Here is a 10,000-nt window from a genome sequence, read left to right on the forward strand (position 1 = left end):
CATTTTTTTTTTTTTTTTTTAGAAGTATCAACAGGCAAACAGATCATTCATCCTATATAGGAAAAATAAAATTGTGTGTTAAATATATACAAACTATTTACCAGAACACGAGCAGCCGTCTTGACAGTCACACGGCGAAACAAACTGATAAGGAGATAGAAAAAGAAAAATATCTTGAACAGGAAACACACACACACACACACGGTAAATAAAACTAACAATCGGAAACTTTTTTTTTTTCAGCCAAACAATCTCTCTCCCTCTTTCTCTCTAGCTAAACCAGCTCTCATTAAGTTAGGTGTTCTAGTTGGGTCCGTCAGTTCAATAATTCCATCTTTAACACCAACAAATTCTCTCTCTCTCTCTCTCTCTCCTCTCTCTCTCTCTCTCTCTCTCTCTCTCTCTCTCTCTCTCTCTGAATCGGCGATGTAATTAAAGAGAGGGACGACTCACACACTCACTCCTCCTTAGTCCCACAAGAAAAGGAGATCAGGGCTATCTGTATCACCGCCAGAGAGAGAGAGAGAGAGAGAGAGAGAGAGAGAGAGAGAGAGAGAGAGAGAGAGAGAGAGAGAGAGAGAGAGAGAGAGAGAGAGAGAGAGAGAGAGAGAGGGGGGGGGGTGGAGATAAGGCAAAGGGAAGGGATCGTAGGGGAGGAGAACAGTGGAGAGGAGAGGAGAGGAGAGAAGAGAGGATGGCGGGAGAGACGGAGGAGAGGAGGGGGATGGAGAAGGGGGAGAAGAGGAGGAGGAAAGAGAAAAAAACGAAAAAAGAAGGGCAAGAACAAAACACGAAGAAAACGACAACGACAACAACAACAACAACAACAACAACAACAACAATAATGAGCGGCAGGACAAGTGGAGGACGAAAGATGGGGAAGGGAAGGAGGAAAAAGGAAGGGAAAATGGATTACAATTGGAAGGAAATGATGGAAAGATGGAAAAAAAAAAATCCTGCAGGAAAGAGGAATTAAAGCGACGTAACAAAACAATGAATGAAAGAAAGAAAGAAGGAGAGGAATGAAGAAATGAAGGAAAGGAAGAAAAAATGGATGGATGGATGGATGGATGGAAGATGGATGAAATGAAGGAAGGAAAGGAAGGAAGGAAGAGGAGCAAGACATATATTTAAGGAAGATAGAATAAGATGTGTAATATATTGGAAAGGATATAGCTGACTGACTGACTGACTGACTGACTGACTGACTGATTGACCTAAGACGCTGAAACAATAAGGGACATAAAGACAAGAAGAAGAAGAAGAAGAAGAAGAAGAAGAAGAAGAAGAAGAAGAAGAAGAAGAAATATTTGGTGCAAGGGAAAATTGTATACAAACCCACTGAGAGATAAAGACGAGGGATCCAGAAGGGAGAGTACAGGTAAAAGCAGGTAGGAATAATTAAGGGAATATTATATCAGGTTAAGATGAGGCAAGGTGAGATAAAGAAGGGTTGCAGAGGCCATGACAGTCAAGAGTTAGGGGAGGCAAGGGTCAGAAGAAGGTGGCGTAAGATGAAGGAAAGTGAGGAAGCGGTAGTAAATATGATTTCTGAAGTCAAGGAAGTACAGGTGAAGACAGGTAAGGGTCAGAGAAGGGTAAGTAGTAGTAGTAGTAGTAGTAGTAGTAGTAGTAGTAGTAGTAGTAGTAGTAGTAGTAGTAATAGTAGTAGTAGCAGTTGTTGTTAAAAATTTCATATGACGCAAAAATAAAATAAACAAATGACTAAATAATAAATAAATAAAAAATACTAGAAATATGCAAGGTACGAATAGCAAAACTAAGATATAGGCCAAATTTAAAAGTAACAAAGTAAAAAAAATAAAAGCTACAAATTAAGCGAACCGGTGCTTGAATATATTAACTGGAAGAGAAAGATTATTAGCCCTATTAACGCAAGGGCAAGAGTAGCAGGTTAAGACAAACACGAGGACTACAGAAGCCTTAGCAGTTAACAGGTCAAGCCAGTATACAAAAGGGCAGGGTTTAAGATTAAGAGAAGGTTGTGTTAGATAAATGAAGGATGATGTTTTGGCAAAGTTAAGATAATCAAAACTTTAGAGGCCAAGGGAGTACAGAGGATGGTCAAAGGAAGGTAGAAGGCAGATGAAGTTATAGAGTTAAGGAAGAAAAGGTTAAGTGGCAAGGGTTAAGAAAAGCATGGGAATTCAGAACACGTGGCAATCGGGGTAAGGTCAGGATAGGTAAGGATCAAAGGGAAGATAATATCACATAAAGGTCAGTGAGGCAAGGTTTTGTGGCAATATTAAAAGAAAAAAAAAAAAAACACGTGGTCATTTCAGAACCCATGAGAGTCGGACGGCTGAGGAAGTGCAGGTAAGAAGGGTCAAGGTAAGGTTGTATCAGGCAAGTGAGGCAGGTTAAGATATACAATGGGATTCCAGACACTAGGGCAGCCAAGATGAAGTCAAGGAAAGTAAGGATCAAGAAAATGCAGAGCTAGGTAAAGATAATAGAGGCAGAGATTAGAGAAGGATAAAAATGGTTAGTTATGATAAGATTAAGATAAACATGAGGATTTTCAGAGATCACAGGAGTCAAGATAAGGCAAATATATAGATAAAATAAAGGTCAAATGAGGACGATTCAAAGTAAAGGTCAAATGAAGACGATTCAAAGTAAAGGTCAAATGAAGACGATTCAAAGTAAAGGTCAAATGAAGACGATTTCAAAGTAAAGGTCAAATGGAGACGATTCAAAGTAAAGGTCAAATGAAGACGATTCAAAGTAAAGGTCAAATGAAGACGATTTAAAGTAAAGGTCAAATGAAAACGATTCAAAGTAAAGGTCAAATGGAGACGATTCAAAGTAAAGGTCAAATGAAGACGATTCAAAGTAAAGGTCAAATGAAGACGATTCAAAGTAAAGGTCAAATGAAGACGATTTAAAGTAAAGGTCAAATGAAGACGATTCAAGTAAAGGTCAAATGGAGACAATTCAAAGTAAAGGTCAAATGAAGACAATTCAAAGTAAAGGTCAAATGGAGACGATTCAAAGTAAAGGTCAAATGAAGACGATTCAAAGTAAAGGTCATTATAAGGGATAAGAAAGATAAAAAAAAAAAAAAAAGCTAGTAATGATAATATCAAGATAAACACGACGATTCCAAACACCACAGTGGGTGAAAAGGCCAAGACAAGTGAAAATGAAGGTAGGTTTGGGTCAGATCAAGGTAAGTAAGGTAGGTTAGGTTAATCATGGGAACTTCAGAAGCCGTGGCAAGAAAGGTAAGACCAGACCAATTAAGGAGCAAGGTGAGGTAGTGACGTGTACAGGTAAATAAGGCAGGATGGCGAAAGGGTGAGGTTCCAGCACACACCTACCTCTGGCTGCAAGGACACCCTCAGTATCAACAGTCTGTAAGGAGAGAGAAGAAGAAGAATTACACATCTTTCAAAATAAACATAAAAAATAAATAAATAAATAAAATCACACATCTTGCAAATTTTAAGGGTACAGAGCATATTTGTTATTATTTTCTTCATAAACTGACTTAATACGAGTTTTTCTTAGAGAGAGAGAGAGAGAGAGAGAGAGAGAGAGAGAGAGAGAAACCATGATAACAGTTACATCAGCTCTTGTAATTGCTCTAGTGATACAAGTTGTTTAGTGGCGATTGAGTCAAAATCTCTCTCTCTCTCTCTCTCTCTCTCTCTCTCTCTCTCTCTCTCTCTCTCTCTCTCTCTCTCTCTCTCTCTCTCTCTCTCTCCATTCACCTTCCTATAGGCTTAATTTACTAATTTTCCCCTTCTCTCTTATTTATCATCTATTTCTCCTCCTCCTCCCTCCTCCACTACTCCCATCTTTGCCTATATTTCCTTTCTTCTTTTCTTTCCCTCTTACTTCCTTCCTTTCCTCTTTATATTCTATTATTCCCATCCTCCTTCTGTAATTCCTTCCTTCTTCTTTAATTCTCTTTGTTCTTTTCTTTCTCATCTTAACTCTTTGTATCTTTCCTTCCCTCTTTCCTCCATTTATTCTTCTTTCCCATCTCCTTTCTTTCCCTTCGTCCTTCCTGTCTTTACTCCCTTCCTCTTCTCCTCTTTTCTTTCCTTCCTTCAACTTCATTCTTCTACTCTCTCTCTCTCTCTCTCTCTCTCTCTCTCTCTCTCTCTCTCTCTCTCTCTCTCTCTCTCTCTCTCTGACAAGCCAATTACCAGTGATACAAATTGGTGACCGATTTTTCACCCCGACTAAAAATAGAGAGAGAAAAAAAGACACAAAGGAAAGTTAAGGAAAAAAAGGACGAAAAAAAAGAAAGTAAGAATTGAAGGAAACGAGAAAGTCATTTACAGAGAGAGAGAGAGAGAGAGAGAGAGAGAGAGAGAGAGAGGAGAGAGAGAGAGAGAGAGAGAGAGAGAGAGAGAGAGAGAGAGAGAGAGAGAGAGAGAGGAGAGAGAGAGATTCAAAATGGTGCAGGGAGGGGAAAAAATAACAGGAGGAAAAAAATTTAAGTTACACGTTTAATAATTACTTCCTAAACTTCAACTCCCATTTAAGGAAGAGAAAAATTAGAAAGGAGGAGGAGGAGGAGGAGGAGGAGGAGGAGGAGGAGGAGGAGGAGGAGGAGGAGGAGGAGGAGGAGATGAGCAACACAAGAATAGAAACTGAAATTAGAGAAAGAAGTAGGAAAAAAAAAATGAGAAAAAAAGAGAGGAGAAAGAGAAAGAGGAGGACGAGGAGGAGTAAGATAAGAAACAGAAAGTGTCTGCCTTTTAAAAACGCCATTTGGAAATAAAAAAGACACAACATGAGAGAGCAAGAAACTTTGATTAAGAAACTTTTACTAGTCAAGCAATAGAGAAGCTGTCTGGTCAAAGAGAGAGAGAGAGAGAGAGAGAGAGAGAGAGAGAGAGAGAGAGAGAGAGAGAGAGAGAGAGAGAGAGAGAGAGAGAGAGAGAGAGAACCATTCCCCCCATCCTCTCTCTCTCTCTCTCATCCATCAATCTGGGTCCCGTTCATTATTTTTTGCCTTCATTCACTGTATCGTTAATTTGGCAGCGGGCCAGTCAGCACCCACACTGGCGCTGTGTCCAGGGGGTCATCATCATCACTCTCTCTCTCTCTCTCTCTCTCTCTCTCTCTCTCTCTCTCTCTCTCTCTCTCTCTCTCTCTCTCTCTCTCGACTTTCTCCTTTTCCATGCACTTTATTTTCCTTCACCTTCTCTTCCTTCCTTCGTTACTATCTTTTTTCTCCTTCATTCTTTTCTCTGTTCTTTGTTTCCTTCTTTTTCATTTCCTATTTTTTTTTTTGTGCCTTCCGCCACTCTCTCTCTCTCTCTCTCTCTCTCTCTCTCTCTCTCTCTCTCTCTCTCTCTCTGACTGCCTTCACTATTGCTTGCTTTACTACAAGAAGAAGAAGAAGAAGAAGAAGAAGAAGAAGAAGAAGAAGAAGAAGAAGAAGAAGAAGAAGAAGAATGAAGAAAAGATGAAAAAGATGATGAAAAAGAAGAAAAGAAGATGAAGAAGAAAAAGAAAAGAATAATAATAATAAGAAAAAGCAGAAAACATCACAAGCACAAGATTCTTTTTTTTTTTTTTTATCATACATTCCTCCTCCTCCTCCTCCTCCTCCTCCTCCCCCTCCTCCTACAGCTACATAAGCCCCTGCGGCCGCTCTAGCCCCTTCTCAGCCCCTTCCCAAACACGGCAGGCCCGGCATCATTCCTTGAGATTGACTAAGAGTTGGGTTAAGCTGGAGAACTTGCCACCCTGTCAATTTTACTTCATGATTGACTTATACAACCAACCCAGAGAGAGAGAGAGAGAGAGAGAGAGAGAGAGAGAGAGAGAGAGAGAGAGAGAGAGAGAGAGAGAGAGTACGGGGAGGATAAGAGGAAGGTATGCATGAATGAGGGAAGGAATAAAGAGAAATTAATGAATGAAAATGAAGGAAGGAAGGAAGGAAGGGGAGAAAAATATACGAAGTGGATGAATAGATGAAAAAAAAAATAAGGAAAAGGACAAGGAAGTTAAGAAGAGAAAATTAATGAAGGAACAACAAGAATGAAGAAGGAAGGAAGTTAGTTATTTAGGAAGAAAGGAAGAAGAGAAGAGAAAAAAAAGGAAAATAATGGAAATGAAGAGATGGAAAAGTGTACGAAAAAAAGAAAGAAAAGCAAAAAGGGGGAAGAAACACTACAGAAAAAAAGGAAACAAAAGGAAAAATGAAATAATGTGGAGAATAATTAGTAGGAAAGAAGATATGGTGAAAAAACAAACGAAAGCAGAGAGAGAGAGAGAGAGAGAGAGAGAGAGAGAGAGAGAGAGAGAGAGAGAGAGAGAGAGAGAGAGAGAGAGAGAGAGAGAGAGAGAGAGAGAGAGAGAGAAGATAAAAACAGCCAAAGAAGCAAAGAAGGAAGTAGACAAGGATGATGACGAACAGAAATAGGAGGAGGAGGAGGAGGAGGAGGAGGAGGAGGAGGAGGAGGAGGAGGAGGAGGAGGAAGAGGAGGAGGAGGAGGAGGAGGAGGAGAACTGTATATTGTTGTTGCCCTTGTTGTTGTTGTGGTGGTGGTGGTGACGGCAGTGATGTGTGTGTGTGTGTGTGTGTGTGTGTGTGTGTGTGTGTGTGTGTGTGTGTGTGTGTGTGTCAGAGAACGCAATACGACCTTCACCTGGCTACCTAAGCTCTCCACACACACACACACACACACACACACACACACACACACACACACACACACACAGCGCTGTATGTTGACATGATTGCTTTCAAAATTCCATTATTTTTCCAATATAACTTTTTAAAAATTATTACGCAATGAAAATGAAAATAAAAAGTACCCGGTATTTTCTGACTTTGTGATGGAACAGGAAATGGAATGGTGCTGGAAGTTGATAAGTGTTCAATAAGCTACTACTACTACTACTTCTACTACTACTACTACTACTACTACTACTACTACTACTACTACCACGAATATGCACCACTATTCATCCATTTTGTATGTGGAGAGAGAGAGAGAGAGAGAGAGAGAGAGAGAGAGAGAGAGAGAGAGAGAGAGAGAGAGAGAGAGAGAGAGAGAGAGAGAGAGAGAGAGAGAGAGAGAGAAAGGGAAAACAACAGTAAAAGAAAAAAGAACACAATATAAAAGGAGAAAGGAAGAAAAATATACCCATGATTGATTTAGAGAGAGAGAGAGAGAGAGAGAGAGAGAGAGAGAGAGAGAGAGAGAGAGAGAGAGAGAGAGAGAGAGAGAGAGAGAGAGAGAGAGAGAGCACCACTTCCACGCAACAGGAAGGAGGCCAATGACAGCACGGAGATAATGAACCAATCAGAAGGCAGGACAAACGCGCTCATCAGCCAATAGCGAGAAGGCAGCACGACTCTAGCACGCTGATTGGCCCGAGCACCTGTGATGTAATGGAGCGGCTGGCCAATCTCATGCCGCCTACGCCAAAACAAAAGGCGATGGACCAATGAGGAATAAGGGAATATTTTTTCTTTATTTTTTTTTCTTTTCATTTTTTATCATTTTTTTCTCGATTTATTTTTTTATATTTTTTTATTTTTTTTTCTATTTGTTTTGAGGTTATAAATAATTAGTGTTTGTCATCGCTATCTTATTTATTTGTTTATCTATTTTTTTTTTCTGCATATTTCATCTTTTCTTTCTTTTCTTTAATTGTAATTCTTATTCCTGGTATTTATGTTAATATTTTTTTCATTATTTTCTTTTGTTCTTGTGTTTTTTTTTAATTTCACTTTTTTTTAAGCATTACAAAAACACCTACATCAACAACAACAACAACAACAACAACAACAACAACAACAACAACAACAACAACAAAAACAACAACAATTACTTTCACTTCTATCACGATTCCTACCAATACTACTGCTACTATAACTAAAACTACAACTTATATCAAAATTCCTACTACTACTGCTACTACTACTACTACTACTACTACTACTACTACTACTACTACTACTACTACTCCTGTTTCAATATACCCACATAAACAATATATTTAGAAAAACCTCCCACATTTCTCTCTCTCTCTCTCTCTCTCTCTCTCTCTCTCTCTCTCTCTCTCTCTCTCTCTCTCTCTCTCTCTCTCTCTCTCTCTCTCTGAAGTAGATAATAAATAAATACAAAGAAAACAGTAAAATGAAATAAGATAAAACTTAAGACACTTTAAACAAAACCGATAACTTCCAACCAACTTCTAAAAATATAAGTTCCCGCGACATTAAGTTCTGTAAAGAGAGAGAGAGAGAGAGAGAGAGAGAGAGAGAGAGAGAGAGAGAGAGAGAGAGAGAGAGAGAGAGAGAGAGAGAGAGAGAGAGAGAGAGAGAGAGATTTGGATTATAACACACTCCTTCAAACTTCAACTTTGTGTTATCCTGACATTCATCAACAATTTACTCCATCTCTCTCTCTCTCTCTCTCTCTCTCTCTCTCTCTCTCTCTCTCTCTCTCTCTCTCTCTTAACATTCTGCTGTATATCTATGTATGTATTTATCTATTATTTATTTACCTACCTATCTATCTATCTATATAAGTGTTTTTGTTTAGGTTGAGTATATTTATCTATCAAACTGTTTATTTATCTTTATCTTATAGTGGATTTATTGTTCCACTTTACTTATGTATCGACCTATTGATTGATTTTGTCTCCCTCTCCTTTATTCATGCCCACCTCTCCCTTTTACCATGCGGGACCCCAGTATTTTCTCTCCTCCTCCTCTTCTTCCTCTTTCTCCATCACCACTACTCATTCTCCTCCTCTTTCACCCCTTTCACGAGTTTCCATTACCTTCACTCTTTTTTTCCATCCTCCTCCTCTCCTCCGCATCTTCCTCTGGTCTCAAGTTACCTTCCTCTTCCTCCTCCTTCTCCTCTTCCCTTCTTTCTCTTATTGCGAGTTAGTGTAGTCTTCGCAAACAGCCACGTGAGGACCTACAAATATGCTGCTGTTTGTTCTTCCTTTGTTTCCCTTTGTTGTTTTTTTCTTTTCCATTATTTCTTTCACCAAACCTTAACTTTTTTCTTTTTTCCTTCGTTCTCTTCCCTTTTTTTTTTTTTATATATATTTATTCTCCTCGTTCTCCTTTTCCACTTCAATCTCTTCTTCTTCCTCCTTTCTTTGCCTTCCTGATTTTCCTCCTCCTCCTCCTCCTTCATTTCTACGCTTTCTTCCTTCTTCTTCTTTCTTTCTCCTCCTGTTTCATCTACCTCATCTTTTTCTTCTTCTTATTCCCTCTCCCCCCTCCATCACTACGTCTTCCTCCCTCCTCCTCTCCGCTACCTCTAATACCAAACCCCCTCTTCCTCCTCCTCCTCCTCCTCCAACATTCCAAAACCTCCTTCTTCGTCTTTTCCTTCTCCTTCTGTCTCTTTTCCTCCTCTCTACTATCTCCTCTACAAAACCCCACAGACTTTTCCCTCAGCCTTTTCATGTTCCCCCTCCCTCTACTCCTCCTCCTCCTCCTCCTCCTCCTCCTCTCCCCCTTAAACTGTGATGAGCATGAAAAGTCAATTTAACTCTTATGAATATCCGGTACAAGCACACGCTATTCCCCTCCTGTAGAGAGAGAGAGAGAGAGAGAGAGAGAGAGAGAGAGAGAGAGAGAGAGAGAGAGAGAGAGAGAGAGAGAGAGAGAGAGAGAGAGAGAGAGAGAGAGAGAGAATGCTACGTGTTGGAGTGTCAACTTTAACATCAGCGGCGCACCTCGGGAGCTTGGGAGAGGGGAGAGAGGGAGAGGGAGAGGGGAGAAGGAAGGGTGGGGAAGAGGGGGGCGTGGGGGTAGTCGCTCGCTTAGCCTCAACACCTCCAGCTCAGGTTAGACTCCTCCTCCTCCTCTTCTTGCTCCTCCTCTTCGTACTTGTCCTGGTTCTAATTTTCTTCCTCTTCTTCGTATTCATTGTTCTCAATCTTGTTCTTGTTCTTCTTTATCTCCTCCTCCTCTTCCTCATTTTCATGTTACTAAAAATTCTCCAACCTTGCCCTTCTTTCTTATGCTTCTCCT

At 40.0% G+C, this 10,000-nt stretch overlaps 1 protein-coding gene across 5 annotated transcripts in view; it reads right to left on the bottom strand.

The window, feature by feature from the left end:
• LOC135093260 (protein turtle-like) overlaps positions 1 to 3,378 on the bottom strand; it is a 59,506-nt gene extending 56,128 nt beyond the window's left edge. For all 5 annotated transcript variants that reach the window (XM_063992338.1, XM_063992340.1, XM_063992339.1 and 2 more), the window contains exon 1: positions 3,345 to 3,378. The gene's annotated coding sequence lies outside the window, so the exon portion shown is untranslated. The remainder of the gene's footprint in view (positions 1 to 3,344) is intronic.
• Between the last annotated feature and the right edge of the window lie 6,622 nt (positions 3,379 to 10,000).

This window comes from Scylla paramamosain, chromosome 42, assembly GCF_035594125.1.
Source record: "Scylla paramamosain isolate STU-SP2022 chromosome 42, ASM3559412v1, whole genome shotgun sequence".
In the NCBI taxonomy this organism is placed as follows: domain Eukaryota; kingdom Metazoa; phylum Arthropoda; class Malacostraca; order Decapoda; family Portunidae; genus Scylla; species Scylla paramamosain.